The sequence below is a fragment of the Pseudophryne corroboree genome, chromosome 12 (assembly GCF_028390025.1).
Source record: "Pseudophryne corroboree isolate aPseCor3 chromosome 12, aPseCor3.hap2, whole genome shotgun sequence".
Lineage (NCBI taxonomy): Eukaryota > Metazoa > Chordata > Amphibia > Anura > Myobatrachidae > Pseudophryne > Pseudophryne corroboree.
In genome coordinates this window covers 46,954,761-46,959,912 of record NC_086455.1, presented here as the reverse complement: position 1 = coordinate 46,959,912, position 5,152 = coordinate 46,954,761, and positions in this window count along the sequence as shown.

The window sequence follows — 5,152 nt, the reverse complement described above, 5'->3', positions numbered from 1 at the left end:
GTAGAACTTAGCAAACGTGTTCGAACCTGACCAAGTTGCTGCTCGGCAGAGCTGTAAAGCAAGACACCCCGGGCAGGCGCCCAGGAAGAACCCACCGACCTAGTAGAGTGGGCCTGTACAGATCTTGGAACCGGCAAACCTGCCGTAGAATAAGCATGCTGGATAGTAAGCCTGATCCAGCGAGCAATAGACTGCTTTGAAGCAGGACACCAAATTTTATTGGGATCACAGAGAGTCCGATTTTCTGTGACGAGCTGTCCACTACACATAGATCTTCAAAGCCCGCACAACATCCAAGGACTTTGAAGTAGCAGAGGTGTCGGTAACCACTGGAACCACAATAGGTTGGTTGATATGAAACGCAGACACCACCTTAGGAAGAAATTGCTGACGAGTTCTAAGTTCAGCTCTATCTTCATGAAAAATCAAATAGGGGCTCTTGTAAGACAATGCCACCAGCTTTTTGCTGAAGCTAAAGCCAACAGTGTGACGGTCTTCCACGTAAGAAACTTAACGTCAACCTCCTGTAAAGGATCAAACCATTCCTATTGTAGGAACTGCAACACCACGTTGAGATCCCAAGGTGCCGTAGGAGGCACAAAGGGCGGTTGGATGGGCAGAACACCCTTCAAAAATGTCTGAACATCAGGGAGAGAAGCCAATTGTTTCTGGAAGAAAATGGATAAGGCCGAAATCTGGACTTTTATGGAGCCCAGGCGTAGACCCACATCCACACCTGACTGCAGAAAAAGCAGAAAACATCCCAGTTGAAACTCCACTGTAGGAAATTTCCTGTTTTCACACCTAGAGACTATTTTATCCAAATACGGTGGTAATGTTAAGACGTTACCCCTTTTCTGGCTTGGATCAAGGTAGGAATTAACCTGTCTGGAATGCCTTTCCGGGCTAGAATTTGACACTCAACCTCCATGCCATCAAACGTAGCTGCGGTAAGTCTTGATAGACGAACGTCCCCTGTTGCAGAAGATCCTCTCGAACAGGTAGAGGCCATGGCTCCTCCAGGAGCATTTCCAGTAGATCCGCGTACCAAGCCCTTCTTGGCCAATCCGGAGCAATGAGAATTGCTTGAACCTTTTCCCTTTTTATTCTTTTGAGAATTCTTGGGATCAGTGGTAGTGGTGGAAACACATACACCATCTGATAGACCCATGGAGTCACTAGAGCATCCACCGCCAATAGCTGTGGGTCTCTTGACCTGGAACTATACTGCCTGAGCTTCTTGCTGAGACGAGAGGCCATCATGTCGATCTGTAGAATTACCCACCAACGTCCCAAGCACGCGAACACCTCCGGGTGAAGGCCACACTCTCCTGGGTGGAGGTCGTGTCTGCTGAGGAGTCTGCTTTCCAGTTCTTTTCTCCCGGAATGAAGATTGCGGACAATGCCACAGCGTGTCTTTTTGCCCAGAGGAGAATCCTTGTTACCTTTGACATGGCAGCTCTGCTCTTCGTTCCGCCCTGTCAGTTTTTGTACGTTACTGCTGTCACGTTGTCTGACTGAACCTGGATGGCCTGATCTTGAAGAAGATGTGATGCCTGTAGAAGGGCGTTGTATATGGCCCTTAGTTCCAGAATGTTGATTGGAAGAATGGTTTCCTGACTTGACCATTTTCCTTGGAAGTGTTCCCCCTGGGTGACTGCTCCCCAATGTCACGATCCGGGTATCTGGACGCCATTTCTTACCCATCAGATGCCTCCTAAGGTTGGCTCAGCGCTCCAGGACCGGATCCCATCTGTTATCCTGATGTTTACATTCCTGTATCCTCTCCTGTCACTCTGAGACGCGGTCACAGTAAACGCCATATTACACCTGGCATGGCGTCTCCCGCGGCCTCTGCCGCCGTCCCTGAGCTTCTGCATGCAGAGTGTCTGAGTGGCGATTACGTCAGCCGCGGCCTCCGCTGTGTCCGCGTGGTTGGATGTGCACCTGTCAGCTTGGCGCCTCCTGTCTCCGGTGGCCGGCGCCGCCATTTCTGTTTTCATTACCACATGGATTACAAACCAAACTTCCCTCCAAGTGTCTGCATGGGCGCAGCCATCTTGGATTCTGTCTGCTGATCATTTCCACCAATCTGTTCTCAGTATTGATAATCTGCATAATTGCCTAGCCAATCCCTTCCTTGCTGCAGGTATAAATACACTGTGCCTGAGCAAGGAAGGCGTCAGTGCTTTGGTTGTCAAACCTAGTTCCTGTTTGTCTCTCTCCTGTGATTGTCTTCCAGGTTCCAGCTCCTGTCTCAAGACTTCCACCATAGAGACCCGCACCAGCATTCCACCTGCGGTGTAGCCTGACTCTCCGATCCATTGTGGATTCATCTGTTTCCAGCTACAACATTACCTGCTTCCAGCCCAGCTTCCAGCAGAGTACAGCTTCTCTTAAAGGGCCGGTGTCCTTTCTACAGTTTACCACTCTCCACCGGTATTATTATTTCTCCGCTCTCAAACTCTACATTTCATTTATATTGCATCGCTCTCAAGCTTCATTTATTATCTAACTGGTTCCAGCCAGTATCCACTCCGTGCCAACATCTGTCTGGTTCCAACCAGAACCCACAGCAGCTATTTTATTTACAGCAGTCCAGCTTTCCCTGGAACACCAGCTGGTACGATCCTGGGCTTTCTTCATTGCTACAGTCAGGCCTGGTAAGGACTTTCCAACTCGCAGATAATAAGAACTGTCTCATACTACCAGAGCTCTGTGGCCCCTGCCACCCTGTAGTACCCAGGAACTGTATTATTTCTCTGCTGATTTTATGTTTCTCTTACTGCTACTGTGATGCATGGAGTTTGTCATAAATAAACATCATTGACTTTTATTCAAGTTGTCGTGGTCACGCCTTCGGGCGGTTCTTCTTCATGTTACTTACATGTCCAGGGGTCTGATACTACCTCCCAGGTTCCGGTACATCTCAGCCCCTACAACTGAGGCTGCCTCCCGTCAGCTCAGGCCCTCAGTTGTGACAGTAAGCACTGACCTAATGAATCCAGCCGGAGACCAGGATCAAGCGGCCAGGCCGATGCAAGAACTGGCAGCCCGACTAGAACATCAGGAGGCTGCACAGGGCCACATCATCCGCTGTCTCCAGGATCTCTCTACTCGGCTGGATGGGATTCAGACAACTCTCCGTGGATCAGGCGCTTCTGGTGCGTCAACCACAGTGACTCCAGCTATAACCCCACCCACCTTACCCATTTCTGCTCCACGTCTTCATCTTCCAACGCCAGCAAAATTTGACGGATCTCCAAGATTCTGCAGGGGATTTCTCAACCAGTGTGAGATTCAGTTTGAGCTACAACCTGGCAATTTTCCCAGTGACGGTACAAAAATTGCCTACATTATTTCTCTTCTCAGTGGCTCAGCCCTTGATTGGGCATCACCGTTATGGGAGAGGTCCGACACCCTGCTATCTTCTTACACTGCATTCGTGTCAACATTCAGGCGCATCTTCGACGAGCCAGGCCGGGTAACCTCAGCTTCATCCGAGATTCTCCGTTTACGCCAGGGGTCACGTACTGTAGGACAATATCTGATACAGTTCCAGATCCTGGCATCCGAACTGGCATGGAACGACGAGGCCCTGTATGCTGCATTCTGGCATGGCTTATCTGAGCGTATTAAAGATGAGTTAGCTACCAGAGACTTACCCTCTAAGTTAGATGAGCTAATCTCACTCTGCACGAAAGTTGATTTACGTTTCAGAGAGAGAGCAACTGAGCGTGGAAGATCATCTGCTCCAAAATCTTCTGCTCCTCCTCCTCGCCAACTGTCACCAACTAAAGATGAGCCCATGCAAATTGGTCGTTCCCGTTTAACTCCTGCTGAGCGCCGAAGACGTCTCTCCGAGTCTCTCTTTCTTTATTGTGCAGCTCCGTCTCACACCATTAATGCCTGTCCCAAACGTCCGGGAAACTCCAAATCCTAGCTCGCCAAGGAGAGGGCCGGCTAGGAGTAATGATCTCCTCTCCATCTTCTCAAGATTGTAATCTCCCAGTCTCGCTTCAAGTTGCTCAACGTTATCGGAACGTCATTGCCCTCCTTGATTCCGGAGCAGCTGGGAACTTTATTACCGAAGCCTATGTTAAACGGTGGTCCCTACCCACCGAGAGACTTCCTTCGTCCATTTCTTTAACTGCCGTGGATGGCAGCAAAATTTTTGATGCAGTTATTTCTTTAAGGACTCTACCAGTTCGTCTGAGAGTGGGAGTTCTTCATTCCGAACTTATTTCTTTTTTAGTGATTCCAAGAGCCACACATCCTGTGGTCCTGGGCCTTCCATGGCTCCGTCTTCACAATCCTACAATTGATTGGACGACTACGCAAATCCTGGCATGGGGTTCCTCCTGTGCTGAGACATGTTTGTTTAAAGTATTGCCTGTCTGTTCTTCCTCCCCCAGGTCGTCTGATGTTCCACCTCCTCCATATCAAGATTTCACGGATGTGTTCAGTAAAGCTTCTGCTGATATCCTTCCTCCTCATAGAGAATGGGACTGCCCGATTGATCTCGTTCCAGGGAAGGTTCCACCTCGAGGCCGAACTTATCCGTTGTCTCTGCCTGAGACGCATTCTATGGAGGAATACATTAAAGAGAACCTAGCAAAGGGGTTCATTCGACCTTCTTCTTCTCCAGCCGGCGCAGGCTTCTTTTTTGTAAAGAAGAAAGATGGTGGTCTGCGGCCGTGCATCGACTACAGAGGTTTGAACGACATTACCATCAAAAACCGTTATCCTTTACCCCTGATTACTGAGCTCTTTGACAGAGTTAGCGGAGCTACCATCTTTACAAAGCTGGACTTGAGAGGTGCGTACAATCTCATCCGGATCCGTGAGGGTGACGAGTGGAAGACCCCTTTAACACCCGTGACGGACATTATGAGTACCTCGTCATGCCCTTCGGATTGAGCAATGCTCCAGCTGTCTTCCAGCATTTTGTCAATGAGATCTTCAGAGACATTCTATACCGTCATGTCGTGGTCTATCTAGACGATATCCTCATTTTTGCCAACGATTTAGAGGAACATCGTTTTTGGGTTAAAGAGGTTCTGTCCCGTCTCCGTGTCAATCATCTCTATTGTAAATTAGAGAAATGCGTCTTTGAAGTCAAGTCCATTCCGTTTCTAGGGTACATTGTGTC